General features: G+C 45.7%; 1 protein-coding gene across 3 annotated transcripts in view; it reads left to right on the top strand.

The window, feature by feature from the left end:
• Window positions 1-21,187, top strand: part of C9orf72 (C9orf72-SMCR8 complex subunit) — a 338,230-nt gene that overhangs the window by 6,394 nt on the left and 310,649 nt on the right. Inside the window, exon 1 of one of the 3 annotated variants that reach the window (XM_078676718.1) lies at window positions 12,566-12,693. The exons of 1 other annotated variant lie outside the window; for it this stretch is intronic. The gene's annotated coding sequence lies outside the window, so the exon portion shown is untranslated. Of the gene's footprint in view, window positions 1-12,565; window positions 12,694-12,862; window positions 12,912-21,187 lie in introns of those variants that run through there. One more of the 3 variants, XM_078676719.1, reaches the window with a different exon arrangement.

Raw genomic sequence — 21,187 nt, 5'->3', positions numbered from 1 at the left:
GCTGTCTAACAATGTAACTTTTCATGTCCTATTCTTATTATGAGGCAGTTTTTGTTTTGTGCAACTAGATTTGTAATGTTACAACTAGTGAAATTAAGTTAGGAATACACAGATTAATGGGTAGGTAAATAAATGTGCTCGTCTAAAAATAGCCATAAAAGCATGTACCACAGTAAATAATTTACATAATACTAAATACAATTAAAAACACTTGAAGAGTTTGCAGTCAATGCAACCATAAAAATGTAAATAAAAGGAAACATTAAAACATCATAGAATACATATCATTATTAGGTCACAATTGCAATGTAGATTTTCCTAATAGATTATGTCGGAAAGTCTTAATTTTATTAAAGACACGGAGGCGAGTATTATGCTTTCTTATCTTGCCTGTATTCAAATAGCAGCCAAGATAAGTACTGAAACTACAGTTCCCAAAGGGCCAAGCAAACAACTGGCCAATGGGAACACACTAAATCAGAACATCATAACCAGGCAGTAAAAGCAGGTAAAACGTCATAACTGACTGCGAACAATACTCTTTTCGCTGGCGAGCAGGTCAGATAGAGTCAACAAATAGTGGAACAATAGATAACACAATGCAAAAGGCCAAAGTCCAGGAACAAAACTCTTGACCAACATCCTACCAGGATGGAAGAACAGCAGGAATCACAGTGGAGGAAGCCAAACAGGAAGAGGAGAAGTCATGAAGAGGTGCAGAACACTCTTGTAGATTATTAATTCCATCTCGAAGATGCAGGAGGCAACGCTGGAGTCGCTATAGGGAGGGAGAAAAAACACAAATTAGAAGTGTTGAGATGGGATAATACTCGCCTCCGTGTCTTTAATGAAAATTAAGACTTTCCGATATAATCTATTAGGAAAATATACATTTTATGGCAAGACCGGAGGCTCCTATTATGCTTGTTCAAAACATATCAATAACCAAAGAAACAGCAGAGACAACTGGTTTGCAATAAACCATATGGAATGCATTGTCATTAGACCAATCCGCGGATCTCAGAATGTCCTCCAAACGAGAGCCTGCCCAAAAAGCTTTCCAGGCCATGGCTACCGGGTGGAATGGGCCCCAAAAACCGAGACATCAATGCCCGTGAGGGACATGACCCAACAAACCCAACGGGCCAAAGTAGCAGACGAAACAGGAAGATGGGGCTTGCGAAAAGAAATGAGAAGTTTAGAGTGAGAGGACGTTCTGAGATCGACGGTTCTTTGTTCGTAAACTTTGAGGCATTGACCTACACATAGCTTATGATGGGAAGGGAAATAAGGATAAAAAAAGGAAGTTAAATTTGTCTTAGTACGTTTATTATCTTGAAACAACACTCCAGTAGGAGAGAACTGGCGAGAGGAAACATCCAGTGCCTTAACATCTGAAACACGTTTAATTGAAACTAGACAAAGTAACATGGTAAGCTTAGCAGAGAGCATTCTCAGAGAAAAAGCGGAGTTGTCTGGACAATCAGAAAATAACTTGAAGACCAAATTCTCATCCCATAAATTAGAATACTAAGCCAATGGAGGTTTGGAAAATCGTACTCCTCGTAGAAGGCGGCAAATGAGAGGATGAACTCCAACAGGCTTGCCATCGATAGGACAGTGATTAAGGAAAATGGCTGATCTATACAAATTGACCGTTCTATAGGACTTACCTGCACTGGCTTCGGAAGCCAAGAAATTGACCACAAAGTTTAGAGGGGCTGAAGAGGGATCGATAGGTCTTTCCAGACACCAGCTTGACCATAAAGACCAAGCAGACTTGTAGGCTTTGGAGGTATATGGGGCCCAGGCTTTACTGATAGAGAGAGAAGCATCTTGCAAAATGAGGTCTGGAGGGACAGACTGAATACCTTCCAAGTGGACAGAATCAAGGAGTTGTCCAGGACGAGACTATGAGGAAGACCCAAGGGATTCAGAAGCAGATCGTTGCAGACAAGGAGTAGAACCAGAAAGTCCATCGTCATCTCCAGAAGAGACGGGAACCAAATCTGTGATTGCCAAAATGGAACTACTATGACCAGAGAGGTTGATTAGCGGCGAACCTGAGAAAGTACTCTGTTGATCATGAAGAAAGGAGGGAAAGCGTAATTGAGATGAAGGGACCAGTCCTGGAGAAATGCATCCGTCGGCAATTGGCCGTTGAGGCGAGAAGCAAAAAGATCGACATGAAAAGGGCCCCATTTTTGAGAAAGAGATCGGAAAACGGATGGAAGTAGCTTCCAACCGCTGGAGTTTCGAAGGTAGCGAGAATGCCAATCTGCTATGGAGTTGAGATCTCCAGGAAGCTTTGAGTGACAGTTTGTTTGACAGGCAATACTCCCAAAGACTCTTTGCTAGCTCTGCTAGAGGTTTGGACTTGGTGCCACCACAATGGTTTATGTAGCGGAGAGCAGAAATATTGTCCATGCGAAGGAGAATGGAGCAGCATACTCTGTTTTTTGTGAGGCTTTGGATTGCAAAGGAGCCTGCCAGCATCTCTAAACAATTGATGTGCAATTTTTACTCCTCGCGAGACCATGTACCGCCAGTCAATATTGGAACACAATGGGCGCCCCAACCCGATAGGATTGCATCAGATTCTAATACAAGATCTGGGGCCGAAGCGAAGATAGTCTGCCCGTTCCAAGCATTTAAATGGTCGATCCACCATTTGAGCTCGAAGCGAGACTCTTGATCCAAAGCGATGAGGTCGGAATAAACCAGACCTTGGCGGAGGTGCTGAATCTTTAGACGTTGAAGGGCGCGATAATGAAGAGGCCCTGGAAAGATAGCCTGGATGGAAGCAGAGAGAAGGCCGACGATCCGAGCAAGCGATCGGAGGGAGATCAGAGAGGTTTGAAGGACGTGAGAAATTTCTGACTTTATGGACGAAACCTTTGACTGCGGAAGATACGCCGTGGAAGAGTCCTCGAGAAAGCCCAGAAATTCGATGGTCTGGGAAGGAATGAACATAGACTATTCGATATTGAGAAGGAAACCCAGATCCAGAAGAGATCAAGTGGTGTTCAAGTCTGACAAGAGATTCTGCTTGTCGGTGTTCTTGAGCAGAATGTCATCTAGGTAAATGATCATCCTGATCCTGAGGGATTGTAGGTAAGACACCACTGGTTTCATGATTTTTGTAAAGCACTATGGTGCTGACGAAAGGCCGAACGAAAGGGAGCAAAAACAGTAGGTGATGCCTAACCATTGGAATTGAAGGAATTTGGTGTGAGAAGCGTGAATAGGAATGGTAAGATAAGCATCTTGCAAATCTAACCTGACCATTCAGTCGTTTGGGCGAAGAGTATCTCACAAATGAATGATAGTTTCCATTTTGAAGTGGCGATACACCACGAATTGATTGAACCATTTTAGATTTATAACAGGGCGCATTTTCTTGTTTTTCTTTTGGACAAGGAAAATGGAACTGAGAAACGCCGACGGATCTATAGGGGCAATTAGAATGGCCTGTTTTTGGAGAAGGTTTTGAATCTCCACGGAAATGATGAGACATGTCTGACGAAAAGACTAGAGGAGGAGGAAAAACAGTTTGGGAAGATGGCGCGTAGAACTCTATAAGATAACCTTGGACGGAGTTTAGAACCCAGGGATCTGCGGTAAGAGCTCCCCATTTTTGGATGAAGAGTTTCAAACGATCCCCCACTGGGGAAAGTCCTATATTGTTGGTTGCTGTGGTTGTGTTGGAAATTTTTCTGTCCACCACCTCTGTAGCCACGACCTCATTGTGGGTAGAACTGAGGTTTGTACTCCTGATAGCCTGTGTTGAAGGAGCCTTGATTTGGATAGGAGCGGCAGGAAGAGCTACTCCTGCCTCTGCCGGCCCGCCCAAAAACCCCATGGGAAAAGATTTTTTTAATAGTTTGTTGAGCCTTATCCAAAGAGGCGAAGGTAGTGACGAATTAACTGAGTTCCTTAAACAGGGAATCTCCAAACAAAAGTCCATGTGCCTAGATGCCAGGATCTAGAGGAGCCAGATTAGCCAGCTTCGGATCAAGCTTGATAAGAAGCCCTTGACGGCGTTCATGAATGATAGCTGCGTTGCCATTGCCTAAAAGACAGAAGGCTTGTTGGACCCACAAAGAAATATCTTCTGCATTCAAATCATGTCCTTCTAAGCGAGCAGCTTCTGCCAAGTCATAAATGCGTGCCAACGGGCCCACGATATCCAAAAGCTTGTCCTGGCTGGTGGACCAAGCTTTATCCACCATTTTGCGGGGGTCTTTGCCAAATTTTTAGAAAAATGTAAGATGAGGTTGGTCAATGGAAGGAGCAACAGTAATGTTGGAAGTTAAAGAAGGTTTAGGACATTCAGATTTTAAGTTAGATAGGGCTGACTTGTCAAGGGGAAACTGAAGTCTGGCTGAAATACAATCGCCAACATGCGAAGCCGGGAACCACTCCGTGGAGTTAGGGTGACGGATAGTGGAAGGATCGAACATGGGGCCACCTTCAGAGTCTAACACTGGAGTAAAAGCAAGTCAGGTTTGAATTTCTTTGAGAGGGAGAAGAAGGATTCCAAACATCAAAGACATCAAACAAATCATTGTCTGCGTCACCCATATCATCGTCTGTGTCCATAATGGTGGATATCACCAACTTTTTAGGTACCTCAATGTGTTTGGATTTTGATATTCTTTTACCGTCAGAAGATGACAACCCCTTCTTAGAAGGAGGCCTGGGAGGAACGGGGTCCTCAGTCTGGTGCGAAGGGGCTTCGCCAATCAAGTGTGACGCATTTTTGGGGACATTAGAAGACACAGAGGGTACCAACTTTCTTTTTCTGCTATCCCCCGCAGAATGGGCCAAGGCTTTGAACAACAGACTGAGCATTTACTTTTCCATGCCCTTAGAAAAACGTTTCATAGATGCTTCCACAGCATTCTCCACAGAAATGTTGATAAAAGCATTCAAATCACTTTTGAAGGCTTCGCCTTTATTCATTATGCAGGTCTGAAGCAGGGGAGCTATCAAGTTCCATTGTGAGAAAATTATTGCTCCATACGGAGAGAAAAGGGTTAATTTAGAGGACCGGGAGATGCAGTGCATTACATTTGTGCAGCTACTTTGGATGCCGACAGAGACGACGAGCTGGATTACGAATTCAGTGCCCCCATAGACTTGCGGGAGGACTCAAATTAAATGTGCCGCGTCTAATTTGCCTGCATATTTTATGCCCGAATGGTCACAGCTATATCTACTGTTTCATCTAGAGCGAATTTGGCCTCCCCACGATTTGTGGGGCATTCATCCGTCCTTCATACTGCGTTGTGAAATTGAGCCTGATAGATTCCGGCCTCACACTCACCAAGATTTAATTCCTTGAATTACGGTACCCCGCCGTAAGTGGTCTGGGAGGTAGTAACCCTCCGCCCTTGTATTCCTCTGGATGGGACTCTAATGCTGGATGATATTGTCAGCCCTGTTACAACTCAAGATTAAGCCCCTAAGTCAGTGGTTCCCAAACTTTTTTGACCCGTGGCTCCCTTGACCTAATTGGCAGTTGGCCGTGGCTCCCCACCATTTTTTTGCGGGTGGGGGAGAATGTAAGCCCGACCTCGGGAGTACTTCCGGTTGTCTTCCTTAAATTAATTGGGATGCAATGAAGGTATAATAATCATATTTGTAACAAAATAAGATAAGTGTGAAACGATACAAGATTAATACGCATATATGTTTCCATGCAACTTTTTTCAACCACACAACAGTTCAAACATTTCTGTATAATAAAATCTTTTCAATGAACAGGTAAAACAACAGAGTCCGAAATTTACCTTAAAAATGCTAGTGAGATGGATGCGCTTGTTTTTCCAACTTTGATTTATTTTATTTATTTATTTGAAAAGTTTTATATAGCTCTGGCTAGACCCGGAGGTATCAGATAATATAAGATAATTAGCACGTAGGCCAGACTAGTGACTAACAAAAGCTTGATTGCTATGTCAAATTGTCAGTGTAAGTAATATCACAGATGAGTACCCCATGGTTTTTGGTGTCACTTCTTACTTGCATGCAATAGTTTAGGGGCCAGTTTTCCACAAATGGCAATCTAGGTTGGAAGGCCCAAGTGATGCTGATCTAGGTCATAATACCTGGGCCCGCTTTAATCCTCTCCTTTCTAACCTGGACTTAAGCACTCTCCCTTTATGCCAGCCATTTGACTGTCTGACTAGTGATAAGCAGAGAGGAGTATCATTCGTCCCATTTCAGTCAGCCTTGCCCTGGAGTTTGATGTATTTTAGCTAGAGGCAACTCTGAGAAATGAACAAATCCCAAATACAAAAAAAAAATCAAGGGTGCACTAGGAGGCATTAGGGTCCCTGCATGCAATCACTGTTGCAGTGCAATCTAGTGAAAATAAATGTTATTTATCCGAATTTTATGCAATGTTGTGCCCGTGATGTAGAACTTTAGTTTCCTCTCTGAATTTGCAACCCTTGGATGAGTTTTCTCTGCACGTTCGGGACAAATTTATTTGGGTTGGCTCCACAGAGGTTGCTCTCAATGCAGACAAGCTTAGAAGGCCCAGTCGCGGTTGATCAAAGTCATACGATTTAGCTCCCACCAAACCCTCCAACTATCTTCTGTGTCTGTAGCTACATACATATGCCGGATGGGCTTCATATTGGGCATTGTTCCACGCTCTATCAGGACAAAATCTCAAATGCACTCGCCTGCATACTGCTCCCATTAGTATGCAGTTACATGTCTGAAAACATGCTCACATCCTTTTGCTTGGCCCCGATCTGCTGAAGGCTGCACCTTAAGAAAGATGATGTCTGTCCACACACAATATCGGAGACATCAGAGATGTCAGCTCTATAAATCGGACGTAAGTACCACGTCTGGGGATATTGTCACAGCTCCGGAACTATATCCATTGAGGTCAGGTCTACATGAATTACCACAGTGCTATGCATTGTCCTTCATATGGCTGCACTGTAGGAAAACACTGCCAGGTATTTCCACTGTAGGAAGTGCTGAGGTTTAGAGATCGCCTGTTGAAAAAATGGAGCACGTTACAAATCAGCACCGACTGCCCTTTTAACTTACCTTACGTGGGAAGAGGGTCCTACGGCAGAAGACTGCAAGCTGCAGAAGACTGCAAGCTGCAGAAGACTGCAAGCTGCAGAACACGGCGGGCACAGAAGACGGCGGGCGGCAGAAGACGGCACAAGTAACTACCCCTCCAACAGCATGGCAATCGTATGCCAGTAATTGAGGCTACCTGTAAAACGCACGTATGACACATATACGTATGCACGTATGGCGGCAATGGCGGCAGTGTGTCCTTGGGACAAACCATGTCCCCGGTTTTTGCAGGTGGGACGTATTTTGGTGGAGGCTGCTTCACTTTTTCCCACAATTTTCCCCACTGTAGTCGCGGCTCCCCTGGCTCCTCATTACGGCGCACCGGGGTGCCGCGGCGCACAGTTTGGGAACCACGGGCTTATGTCTTTGTCCTTCGTAAATGCTGGCTTCTGATTCAGTAATTCGCTTGTTAGTCCCTCTTTAGTACAGCCTTGTCTTGATTTGTAACATCCCATAGCTACTGGCCCCTTTCTTCGGTTGTTACACGGTAGTCTTTTAAGTATGTAAGCACTACTTTCTTTAATTATTTTTTTACTACTACAGGCACGACAGACTTTCCTGCAACATTCAGCGTGATGCATGCTTGCACTTTACAAGCAGCCTATTACTTGTTTAATATTTGCATGGGCACCGCGCATGATCAAGGTGCCTTCTTAATTTAAAATGCACGGCCGCCGCACATAATGTTGTTGCACGGCACCCATTTTATAATTATTTTTTACAATGTGCACGGGTGCCTCGCATAATCACGGCGCCCACTTATTGTAATATGCACGGGCACCTCGCATGATGTTGTTGCATGGTGACCATTTTATCATTATTGATTCCTAAAGTGAAACGTCTTCTACAAAACTGCACTTGTCAAAAGTCAAACATTGGACTAAACAAAAGGAGAGCATCCCGCTCAAAGATGACCGCCTATCTGCGAGGGGATGTGCATTGCAGGCCTCTTTCTTTGTCGATGGATTGATATGCTGAGGCATTGGGTATGACTCACATGATTTAGCAAAAACATTCATGCAAGTTCTGAGCAATCTCGCATGCCAGCAGCTTGCGGGAACAGACCACTTCTCCCTGGGTTCGTTTTTGTTTTGGGGTGGGGGTGAAGAGAAGTTTTATGCCCCTCGCATTTTGCACCAACCAGAGCAGGCATTTCCTCCCAGGGCGCTGGATGGCGCATTACCTAAGTCTTGGGTAATGCGCCATCCAGCGCCCTGGGAGGCTGCTTCACTTTTCCCCACACTTTTCCCCACTGTGGTCGCGGCGCCCCTGGCTCCTCATTACGGCGCACCGGGGTGCTGCAGCGCACAGTTTGGGAACCACCGCCCTAAGTTATTATTGATTTTGGATTTGAAGTATTTGATTAATATTAAAAGGACAATTTATGCCTACAAGAATTTGATCCACTGCGCCCTGACGAAGGAATTGAGGACATCAATCCTTTTCCGAAACACACGTCAGGCCTTTACTTGTGTTGTGCTGTTGTTTTTTGTACATTTCATGTGATTATTTATTGTTAGGTTTTGTCCTTATTGTTTTATTGTAATTTAGCTGTATTTGGGAGTTTTATATGAATGTCTGGTTGCTTGGTGTGATGAGATGTATGAATAATTTTGTTGATATTTTTTTTTTGGGGGGGCTACTGTATATAGTACGATGACATACTTTGTAAAGACTGTATATACAGAAAATGTATGACGATAAGGTTATTTTGTTATGTTCCTCATGTCAGAAAACTTGAATAATAATAAGAAAGAGAATATGTTTTCATAATTTGTTTGGTCTGGGACAATGTTAATATAAGATCTAATGAAAGACATATTACAGAATTATTGATTGAATACTTGGGAGAGGTTTTGTTCTTGTTCCGATGCAGTGCGTTGAAACAGGGCGGAAACCAAAAGGGAGACACTCCCCCAGAAGCGGCGATGAAAGGGAGCGAAGAACACGGCTCCCTGAGGCACCAGAAGTCAGAAGCGCCGCTGAAAAACAGACGTGCGCTGTGAGGGAAACAAACGGCTCAACAGGCGCCGCTCGCTGAAAGAAGCTGCCGCGCGACATGTTAGACACAACAGTCAATGCGTGCGAGCGGGGAAACAGCTGAGAAAGCGATAAACTTGCACAATTTGGTAAGCGCGGTCACAACATTAATAATAACACCATACAATGCATAGCAAAAGCCACATTTAAACAATGATTATATTAAAGCATGTATGGACGGAGCAACGAAGAGAAGGCACTTATCTGACTGCGAGCAGCAAGAAAAGAGGACTGTTCGCAGTCAGTTATAACGTAATACCTGCTTCTACTGCCTGATTGATTATGATGTTCTGATTTAGTGTGTTCCGATTGGCCAGTTGTTTGCTTGGCCCTTGGGAACTGTAGTTTTAGTACTTATCTTAGCTGCTGTTTGAATAAAGGCAAGATAAGAAAGCAAAATACGAGCCTCCGGTCTTGCCATAAAATTTCATAATTTCCCCTTACTACAAAAGCACACGTAATGCAGCTCAATACTTCATAACATAATTTGGGTGAACCAAGTTGTTTTAAGTACACCTAGGCAAACAAATAATTTCTAACATTCGTAGTCCATAAAATCGGAAGCAGAAATCAAGACGCAAAGATTTGTAGAAAGTGCAAAATGGCATGAAATGAACTGTGCGTTGCTTAGAAGAGGTGTTACAAGGACATCTGGGGAGGAACCTAAACCAGGAGCCCTGTACAAGGAATGCTAGCAAAAAGTACAAGTGCTCAGTCACAGTCTTGTGAGATATAATCTGTGTTGCAGGTTGTGTATTAGTGTAAGGGAAGGCTTCAACCCCAAAGTAGTAATCAATTTGGAATGATTAACACCTGATTGCAAAGTTTGTGCCTTCATTGCTCGAACACTCGAGCAGTGCTCGAAAAACAAGGTTTTCACCTGTTCTTTGAACGTAGCAGTAATGAATGCAGAATGAGTGAAAAGTTTCATGATGGTAATCTGTCTGAATGTCCACTTAATTAGTTTAAACAGGGAATTTCACCCATTTTCGCCAGCGCTAAAACAATCATTCAATACTAACCTGTAGAAACCTGCTTCGGGCGCACAAAAGATTTTTAGCCAAAATATTAAAGGGGCAATACGAACCGCAACATCTAGATAGCTCAGACTTAACTGCATGCCCAATGAAAGAAGGTACCGAAGTCGGAATCCATAAGAAACTAGGTCTGCTGGAAGTGGAAACGGTGGAATAGAGATGGAATAGCCAATGGAGGAGGTGTCACACTCTTGCTACCTCAATGTGCTCTGCAACAAAGAGCCAAGCCTTTCTGTTTCCTCTGCCCCTGCTACTTACCTTTTTGTTTCAACTTGATTCATTATGTGTCCTTGTGTAATGTAATTGGTGCTCATGTAAAGCGCTCCAATACCTTTGGGTCGAGTGCACACTATATAAAACTGCAACAACAAAAAACTTTTATGAAGGGGGACCCAGCCTGGACAAAAAACTAAAAACTGCGTCTATGGCTCTCAGAAGTTGTTATGATCTAATTTAAAGTAAATGGCCCCAGTCAAGCCAGTGTGGAAGAATATCCCCAAATAATTAAAAAACAGGAACTTTATCCACTTTGACACCTCAATTCGAATGGCACTTATTTTTCTTATTTTTGGGGCTAATAACCATTACATACGATTTAGAAAAGTTTACTCTTAGCTCCATGTTATGCATAAAGCAAGTAAATGACTCCAAATGTAATTGTAGCCCTTTAGCTGTTCTAGCCATCAGGATAGCATTGTCTGCATATAGGAGACATGGAACAGGACAAAAGCCAACCTATGGCATACCCTTCCCTTTGTGTATTGAGTGGGTTTCCAATCCATTGATGTAAATTAGAAACCGGAAAGCACCAAGATACAGCTACAGTACCCCTCTATTGGAATTCATTGGTGTGGTATATGTTACTTGATTTTGCTGTCTAGACTCATCTGTAGGCACATTATGCCATCTATTCTTGAGGATAACACTGCCACTGATGCTATGAAGACACTTTATTTTATGAGATTATCAAAGATTTTTTTCTTTCTCTCAGCAAGCTGCACAGTAGCAGCTCTAATGTACAACATGGGTAAAAGACACTGACAAAGCCAAAAGCTCTCTCGTAGGTGAGAACTTTTGGCTTTGCAAATGCTTGTTTGTAGAAATGACAGTTTCTAAACGTGAGTTTAGAAACATTCATATTTCCTCCTCACTGCATCAACTAAGAGGTGAGTGCTGCTATCATCAGCATCCTATAGTTGGCCCAGGTGTTGATATAGAAGAAGCTGTATTAAAGTATATTAAAACATTTGCAGGATTCCTTAACTTTACTGGTGAAAACACAAAGGATTTTTCAACAATTAATATAAAGAACATTAAGGTAGTCCATGTCAGTAATTTAGTTGCAGTTTGTATTCCCTATAAGTGATCATTATTTCTAGTTTTTTGTCCTGTTCTACTTTTTTGTGTGGCCGGTTACTCTTGTATAGTGCACACTTTGAATTGAGGTGCCTCAAGGTGTTTATAAAAGCCATGAAGAGGTGTGGCGCCGCGGCCAGGGCGACTGACTCCGGAATATGGGGATCACGGCTCGATCTCCGGTGCCTGCGGCAGATTAGCCCAGCACCATGTGACTCTGGGCAATAGCTTGCTTAATCTTCCCGACGGCCCCCAGCGCCTAGAGACCCTTACGGGAGATTGTTCGCGCTTTACAAATGTGGATTATTATGACTGAAAGTGTTGGGAGAGTAAGTTGAAGGCATTGTGGGTTTCTCAGTATCAGTGGGTCAAAAAGACGTTCATAATGCATGGTAATCCAATCCTTGGCTTCTCTGTAGAGCACACACACAATCATTGGCAAAACCATTAGTCCTCCCTGATTTTAGGCGTAGGTCAGTTGTGTTATATATCTGGATGCAATAACAGAAAGCTCAGCGAAACACCAAAATGCTGGTCGTTTTGTACACTGTGAAAATGACAGACGTTTAGTTTACGTTTTAAGCCATGAGAGTAATTACATACATTTCAGAGAAGAACCTGCACCCCCTCCCGTTTTTATCTTACTTAAAGCCCTGTAAGCAAGCACCCTCAATTTAAGTATATACACATTTCACTTTTTTTTTTTTTTTTTTTGCTGTTTTATACAGTTTTATTACATGAGCACCAGTTGCATTACACAAGGACACATAATAAATGAATCAAGTAAGTAGCGGGAGAAGAAGCAGAAAGGCTCGCCTCTTTCTTGCAAGAGTACACTGAGCTAGAAAGAGTGTCACCTCCTCCATTGGCTAGCCCACCTCTATTCTACCATCTCCACTTCCAGCAGACCTCGTCAATGCTGATGATCGCTTCGCCCTTGATGCTTTCAGAGCAGAAAGCGATAGGATTGCAATGCGCTTCCTTCTGCGTATATAGTTACACCACCCCTTGGTATGTGTGCGCATGCGCACGAGTGGAGGAGCATTCGCTAGCGGAAAACCGGCTCACGTACGGCTGGTCAGATATCTTCCGGGGCCGAGAGGAGGTCTTCTTTGGTCAAACAGCTGGGGCGATTTCTTTGAGGAGGGTAAGACGTCTTTATGTGTATGAGTATGTTTTCATAACCAATTGCATGATTAACTGGAAGTATATTGAAGATCCCCTCCCATTTCTTACCGTCAGTCTGCCAATCGATGTCAAATTAGAGGTTTGTTTACCTCTCGTTTACTCAATTGCATTTGACCCGGAAGCGAAGCATTGGCACTGTGATGTTTAAGGTCTCCGTTCGGAAACTTGGATGTAAAGGTATGCAAACGGTATTCTCCCGTTTAATTCCTGAAGGGGCAGGACTTTATTTTACAATAAACCCGGCAGCAATGTGTTATATTTATAAGAAATGCCCAAGTGTATTGACTTTTTCAATACCATTGTTTTCCTCTGCTTCGCAATGTTTATAGCAGCCTCATGAAATTTGCTATTGTGAAGCGCTCTGATGCCTTGGGGTCAGCTTCGCGCTATATAAAACTCGATCAATAAATATTGTGATTTTGGTAAAGATACGCGGGTGAAACGTTTTACATTTCTGAAAGTGATTGTAAATAAACATGCAAACGTGTGAATCCAGTGATGAAGTCTAGTATTTAAGAGGACGATGGTCCCAAGTGCAATATCTTCTTGGGTTTGGTTTAGAAAGAGGATGCTCAATTTTCCTTTTAGGGTGGCGAATTGTGAGGGAACATTTAAGAATTGACAGACGGGTATTTTTCTGTTAAACATATTTGATCATTCATGGTTAACCAGTGGTAAGTGGTTATTGTTTGGTATGGGATTAGACTTGTGCTTTCAAGAAAACAATTCCTTGCATTTGCTCCGGTTCTTTTGTGGTGGATTAAAGTAATATGAGTTAGATGTGAACTATCAACGACGTATATGAATTCTTAAAGATTGTTGGTGGGATTAGTAGATTGGCTGGAAAAGATTAAGTAATGTTAGGTTGCAGGACACAATTTTCAAAACAAAGGTGAATTTTTAAAAGAGGGCAATATGTAGAAATGGATTAATAAAGTTTAAGGAAACATGCATGTGATAGAGTGACTAGATTTTCAAAAACAAAACCAAGGACATTTACCAAACTGGGGAGGACTACAATTTTACATCTGCACAAAATGAGTTAAATTACAGCTGTCCTCATCACGGAAACACAGATAAGGCACTAAGGGACAAATTATATTAAACTACTAAACTATTCCTTGTGTGTGTTAATTAAATTGCCATATTTGAAAAGCTACTAGCTTGTTCTACCTTGGAAAACAAAAATATGTGCCTTTTTAGGTCTCACCTACGCAGCCCGCGTGCTGCACGAGTGTGTTGCGTAGAAGAGAGACCTTAAGCCATCGGCACAGCTTTGGGGACAAAAACGTGCACGTGTTGCAATGCTTGCAATGGCAACGAGTGCACGTCTGGCGATTCCCTTGCGTGAGCGAGCGACGCCATATGGTCGCAATCATCGCGCCCTGCTGCACGCTCCCACAAGGGAATCGCGCAGGCCCACTCCTGTCTCCTCCTTTAGCAAAAGGCGCGCGCTTGTTTTTCTTGTTTCTATAAATAATGGAGAAGGCCAGTTCCATCTTCTAATCCTCTGCGGATTACTTCACAAGTCTAAGACCCTAAACATGGATACAGAGGAACAGGATGTACAGTGTAACATGATGGGGTCATTTAAAGTGTTGCCAGTTATATTAATCAATCCCAGGTTAATACAGCGCTGCTAAAAACCGGATAGGGTATTCAGGCGCTTGCAGGCCCAGGCGCTCATTGGAACAGCCCGGTCTTGAGGGCATTTCTCAATTCCAAGAGTGCAGTCCCGGCTCAACCCTATGTCACCTCGCATTGCCTGGCCTCAAGAGTCATGACATCAGCATTTTCATGGAAAGCAAAAAGGTCTCTCAGAGCCATGTTTACTTTTTGTAATTTCTCCTTCTCCTTAACCCATCGCCTCAGAAGTCAGTCTAATGTTTGTTTTGAAGAGAAAAAAACAGACAAACCGTTCAACTGCTTGTTATTACACAATCAAGTTTGTCCTCTTTTTTTCTCGACCATGGAAGGATGAAAGGCAGAGCCAGTTCTGCCAATCCTAAACCGTGCAGATGGGCCCATCCCGTATGCTGTGATAACCTGCTTTTCCAGAGAGGGAGCAGAGTCCCCGGCCCACGTTTGCACTGGTGGAATAGCCGAGACACGCGCGGCGTTGGCCGCTCCCTGTCCCTCCCAAGCTCCAGAGCCCCTATTTCGGCCCTGCCCGCGCCTGGCTGCCTTTCAGGCGCACTTTGCTCCGAGGCCCGCCGCCCTGGGAGTGGCGAGGCTGGGCCGAGACCTGCCAAGGCACCTGGCACAGCACGTGGCTCGGGCGTGTCCCAGCTCGTGTTTCTGCATACTGGGGAGCGCAGTGAGCCGCGCTGTGCATCTCTGGGTAGTAACGGCCGTGAGTAGATATTGGAGCAAACCTGGTGCCTCTCAGCAGCATGGGATTGGTTAGTCTCGCATTTAATAGTAAAAAATAATATTTATAATTTGCACGTTTATATAATTAAGAATATCAGCAAACCCTACACCATGTCAAGGCCGGGAGTGTGCAGTGATTTAAATTAGTCTACGAATTTCGCAATTTTCACCCTGTGCAAATTTTGCGTTTCTCTCTTTCAACTTCGCAAATGCAAAGTTTCTCCATATACCGAGATAATTTTTACTACAGCGTGAAAAAACGTTCCCTCTAAATGAAAGCAAACATGCTGTAAACTGTTGACAGTTGTTCTGTATAAGTTTATCCTGCACATTTTTTTATGTGCACTTGTCTTTTCTTGGTAGTATATCTTATGCAAAGCTATGTTCTTCTGCAGCAAATATTGTCGCAATATTTGCGATTTTCACGCCTTTGTGGCAAAACTAAAACTTCTCAAGGTTGCCAAGTTTTCTATAGAGCTTGTATATGGGGCATAAACAACCTTGCGCAAAGCTCGGGCAATCGAAATCTGAAATGCATCGCCTGTAAACATGAAAATGGGCTCTCCCCACTTGCACAGCTCCCCCGGATGGGGTGGGTATTGGCATAGTTTGGAAATACCCCCATGCCGAGGTCAGGGTGGGGTATAGTGTATGTTCAAATAGCACATACAGCAACAGTGACATGACAAGAAGTTAGAGCGCGCCCGCCCTCTATCAGGATTCCCTTTGACGTCAGAGTGGTAATTGGCACTACCAACCCAGGCCAGGCGAGCCAGAACTGTGGTGTTCTCCGCTGACGGAACTGCCCAACTTGCTGCATATGAATGTCTGAGCTATTGGACTAGTGTCCTTGAAGCGAGTTTCATAGCACAACGGTAGGGGGGTCTAGAAAAAAACATGTCTGGCTTTGACCTCGCAGTCATTTCATAAACTTTATTCGACAATTAAGTGAGTGAGTACGTGGTGCAAACTCTTGTAGGCAGCTCATTTGTGCACACAGCAAACCTTCTAGTATGTGTGATTTATATTTTGCCCCATAAATGATTATGTTCACTAATGCTTTATTTAATTCTAAGTTTTACATGGGAAAAGTTACTTATGACACATTTCCTCTTTGAAAAAGCTCTACTATCTAATGCAGGGATACTCAAAGTACATCCCGCCGGCTGCATGCGGTCCTCCTGACCTTTAATTGCGACCCCCTGGTGAACAGCAGCACTGGGCTGGTGTTCACTGGCCAGAGTAAGAACTAAGAACATTCATAAAGCTATGAAGCGGGCATACTTTATTTACATTTTAACTAAAGCAACAGTAAAGAAACCAAGAATGTGCCATAGACAACCTATCTTTACGAACACCTTTAGTTTGAAAGACATTGTGCATTAAACTTGTAAAAACATGATAAATTCTCTGCAAACTTCAAAAAATTGTATTTTATTAACCTGCACGAGCGCGTTACCTTAGTAGATCAGATTATATTACTGCATTGAGGTATTTTTTTTTTTTTTTTGGTTCAACTGCTTTTATTATTTTTGGACTTCAGTACACTGTTTCGCACGCCTACAACCCGGAGGCCATGCAATTAGCAACGAGTGATCAGTCGGGTAAACACAGCCTTAAACCGGCATCCCTGAGGCCCGGTGGCGGAAAACGGAAATGTGAGAGGAGTAGTTAGCAGCCTGCGCCGCGGAATGTGAGGTGCATTTGAGGATGTCGTGCAGTAGAACTAAGGTGTGCATTGTAACAGCCCCAACTTAAAACCTATCCCCCCCCTTACCCATATCCCAGAAACAAGAAACTTGGTCAGTGAGTTACATCAGTCCCAGCTCAGTTGCGGCCCCAGAGGCGCAGCGTCTGTAGAACACGTCTAGCAGTTATCTCCACATGGCAAGGGTCTTAGTCTATGTCCTCCTGCCCAACCTGTGAAGCCAGGGGGGGTTCGCATATGTTACCTCTAAATTCGTTCCAGCTGGACCATATATCACTCCATTTGCGGGGGCAGCCTCTCGTCTCGTAGAGAGTCTTTTCTTGCAGCATGCACCAGTCCATGTCGCTTTGCCAATCCCTCAATGTCGGTGCATTAGGGGCTCCCCAAAGTCTTGCTATGTTTCTCTTTGCCACCATCTGCCCAAGTGTCACCCAGACCCTCCCCCTGGAAGACAGGTCCGTGGGCTCCCAGATGTTTAGGAGGCATCGTTTGGCCTCAGGGCGCAGTTCTACCTCCAGAACCTCGTGCATACAATGGACCACCTTCCTCCAATATCTTTGCACTTTTGGACACTCCCACAGTATGTGGAAGAAGGTGCCTTTCCCGCCACAACCCCTTCTGCAGAGCCCTTCTCCACCCTTACCCATCGCCACCAGCCTAGTGCAGGAAATGTAGACTCTATGAAGGATTTTTAGTTGGACTAGCCTTAGGCGGGCCGATATCGCTACTTCCCTGGGCGAGGCTAGTGCGTGAGACCACTCCTCCTCGTCTATCTCCAGCCCGTCTGTAACCCATTTGTCCTTCAGAGGAAGTAAGGTATCAGGGGGGTTATTAATTAGTTTTTTATATGTGAGGGAGATGGCGTGTTCTGGGAGGTGTCCATCAAGTAGTCTATCCTCCAATGGAGAGGCCGGGGGTAAGGTGGTGCCTGGTGGGATATTCGCTAGTAGGGAATGTCGTACCTGCAGGTATCGGAAGTATTCAGTGCGCGCCATGTTGTATGTGTCTTGTAGGTGTGCGAACGTGTGGATACCTTTCGGCCCCCAGAGGTCTCTAATTTGTGAAATCCCTATCATGTCCCAGCCTCGGAACCCCTTGCGTCCCAGAGTGCCCAGCTTTTCAGAGGCCCACAGAGGTGTGGACATGGTGAGGACATCCGACCACCCCAACTTTTTCTGAGCGATATGCCAAATTTGAACTGAGTGCTGGGTCGGTCCGGTGAGTTGGTATCTCCCCGGCCTTGAGTAGAGTGCGGCCTCGTAGTTCCCTCCAGGGAGTTGCCACCTGTCCATCCCGTATCCGGGGTCATCCCCACTGCTGTATGTCCCTTGGTTAATGGCTGAGAGGTGTGTTGCCCAATAGTATTTGCGGATGTCGGGAAGGGCAATCCCACCGTCATACCACCCCAGTGTGAGTTTATGTAGTGCGATCCTAGGCGTACCCGCCCATAGGAGTTCACGTTGCGCCGCTTCCACCGCCATGAAGTATGAGTTGGGCACTACGTCCGGGTAGTTCTGTAAGGCGTAAAGGAACCTAGGCAGCGCCACCATTTTAAATAGGGCTGCTCGGCCTAATAACGACAGTGGAAGGTTTTGCCAGGATTTTGTCTCCCGCTGGAGCCGTCTGAGGGGAGGGAGCAGGTTGCGCTCATATAACAGGGTCTTGTTAGTGGAGACAAAGACTCCCAGGTATGTAAAGCCGTCCGTTGCCACTGTCAAGGGGCTGGTGGCTGGGAGTCTCGGGGGATCCCCGCGTAACACGTAGAGATGCGATTTACTCCAGTTTATTCGAAACCCGGAGTTCCGTCCGAAGCTGGTGAGGATGTCGAGCACTGCCAATATGGATCTACGCGGTCTGGACAGGTACAGGAGGATATCGTCGGCGTAGAGGGAAATCTTGTCCTCCCACCCTTCCGTCCAGGCTATACCTTTAAGGTATACGTCCTGCCTTATCCAGGCCGCAAGCGGCTCGAGTGAGAGCGCAAACAGGAGGGGGGAGAGAGGGCAGCCCTGCCGAGTCCCCCTCTCAAGGGTGAAGACGTCCGACGCCTTACCGTTCACGACCACCTGGGCCAGTGGTTCGGTGTATAGGAGGCGCACCCACGATATGAATTTTGGCGCGAATCCCAGTTTGCGCAGTACTGCGATCATGTATGGCCATTCAAGAGTGTCGAACGCCATGGTGGCGTCGAGGGAGACCACCACCGCATCTTCTTGCAGTTTATGCCTCTGACCTAGCACCCCATGTAGGCGGCGAATGTTGAGTGCCGTATTGCGGCGGGGCATGAACCCGGACTGGTCCGGGTGGACCAGCGTAGACAGGACAGGTTGGAGTCTATTTGCGAGTGCTTTGGCCAGCATTTTTGGCTCCGCGTTGATAAACGAGATCGGCCTATATGAGGCACATAATTCTCTAGGTTTACCCTCTTTAGGGATCGCCACAATCGTAGCCAACCGCTGCTCTTTGGGCAGGATTCCATTCTTCCTACTTTCGTCAAACATGGGCTTAAGGTGTTTGCTGAGGGCGTCAGGTTGCAGTTTGTAGAGCTCTATTGGGAGGCCATTCGGCTCCAGGGCCTTGCCTGGGCGTAGGTCTATAATTGCGCGTTGCAGTTCTGAGGGAGCGAGCGGGCTCTCGAGGGATTGCCACACCGTCTCTGACAGGCAGGGCAGTTGGATGTCCGCCAGGAGGGCCATCGAGTCCTCCTCCGGACGGTCCGATACCCGGCTGTATACTTGCCTGTAGTGGCGTGCAAATTCTGCCACTATTTCTCGGGGCTCTGTTACCATCGACCCCGCGGCTGTCATGATTTCGGGGACTACTCTGGTGGCCTGTTTCTTTTTTTCCAGCCACGCTATTAATTTCCCGGCCTTGTCGCCCTGATCGTATACCCTGCCCATCGTGTGTCTGGCTGCCCTCTGAGCGTCTTGCGTGACTAGTTCCTTGTATTCAGCCGTTTTGAGCTTGAGCCTATGGTGTACAACAGGTGCACTAGTTGCACTCGCCTCCTGTTCTAGGGTTGCCAGGTCCGCTTCCACCGTAGTGACCTGGCGCTCTTTCTCCCTCCGCTTCCCGGCTATAGTCGACAGTGCCTCCCCCCTGATTACTGTTTTGAAGGCCTCCCAGAGGATGACCGGGGATTCCACTGAGCCTACATTACTGTCGAAGTAGTGAGTGATCGATTTTGTGAGCGCCTTCCTAGTTTCCTCTGACTTAAGGTGCAACGCACTAATGGGCGCGATACAGCCCTCTCGCCGCGTCCCAAACGTGAAGTGAGCGATAACTGGTGAATGGTCAGATATGCCACGTGGTAGGTGTGTTGCGTCGTGTATCGTCATGTCTAGGTGTAGAAGGGTGAGGATGTGATCAAGTCTGGAGAATGTGCCATGGGGACCGGAGAAGAAGGTATATTGACTATCAGTCGGGTGTAGCAGCCGCCAAACGTCAGTGAGCCCGAAGGCTTCTAGGACGGTGGATAGCCACTGCTGCCCTTGTGGTGTGTCTCTGGGTGGATGCCTGTCTAAAGTGCCCGACACTACAGCATTATAGTCCCCTCCCAGCACGAGGCGACCATCAGGGAGAGAAAGCAGCACTTTGCCCAGGTCAGCATATGCTTGGGTTTGGAGGCCTGGCGGGATGTATACCGAGAGCAGGTTGAGGTGGTGCCCCTCCCACCTGCCGGACAGCACTGCAAAGCGGCCCTGCGGGTCTGACTCAGTGTTAGTTATATGAATGGGAAGTGATCGGCGTATCAAAATCCCCACAACCCTGGAGCCTGATGTGGAGCCCGCATGTACTGCAAGGGTGTACCCCAACCTGTTAAGGGCTTGACACGTGTTTCCCAGGAGGTGTGTTTCCTGCAGCATTACTACGTCCGGGTGGTGCCTTCTAATGAACTGTAAGACTATGGTGCGCTTTAGTCTGTCTCCTAGCCCGTTTACGTTCCAGCTAAGGATCTTGAGATTTTTTTCCCATCGCCTAGCCATAACCATGACTGTGTGTGGTAAACTGTAGCCGCCCTCCGGCGTATGGGTCGAGGCTGATCTCAGAAACTACACATGACCGTAAAACATACCCACCCCCCCCCCCCCCCCGGTTGCCCTCCCAACATCCGTATGTGATGCAAATAAAATAATTGTATGAGGACCAGTGTCTTAGTCCCCATCCCGGCTCGTAGAACCCCCCCCACATTAAACTAGCCCCCCACCCTGCTCCGAACTACCCACAACCCCAATTAGCAGAGCGCCTGTCGCCCCCATCCCACCCCGGAGAGAGTAAACCACTTCCCCCCCCGAGGAACTCTGGTAGTAGGCACGTGTGCCAGTCCCAACACCAGCCGCCATTCCCGTGTCCCCGACATTGAGGTCCCTTA

The sequence above is a fragment of the Lissotriton helveticus genome, chromosome 2_1 (genome assembly GCF_964261635.1).
Source record: "Lissotriton helveticus chromosome 2_1, aLisHel1.1, whole genome shotgun sequence".
NCBI classification, from domain to species: domain Eukaryota; kingdom Metazoa; phylum Chordata; class Amphibia; order Caudata; family Salamandridae; genus Lissotriton; species Lissotriton helveticus.
Note: the sequence above shows the minus strand (reverse complement) of the source record. Positions and strands in the feature narration are given on the sequence as shown.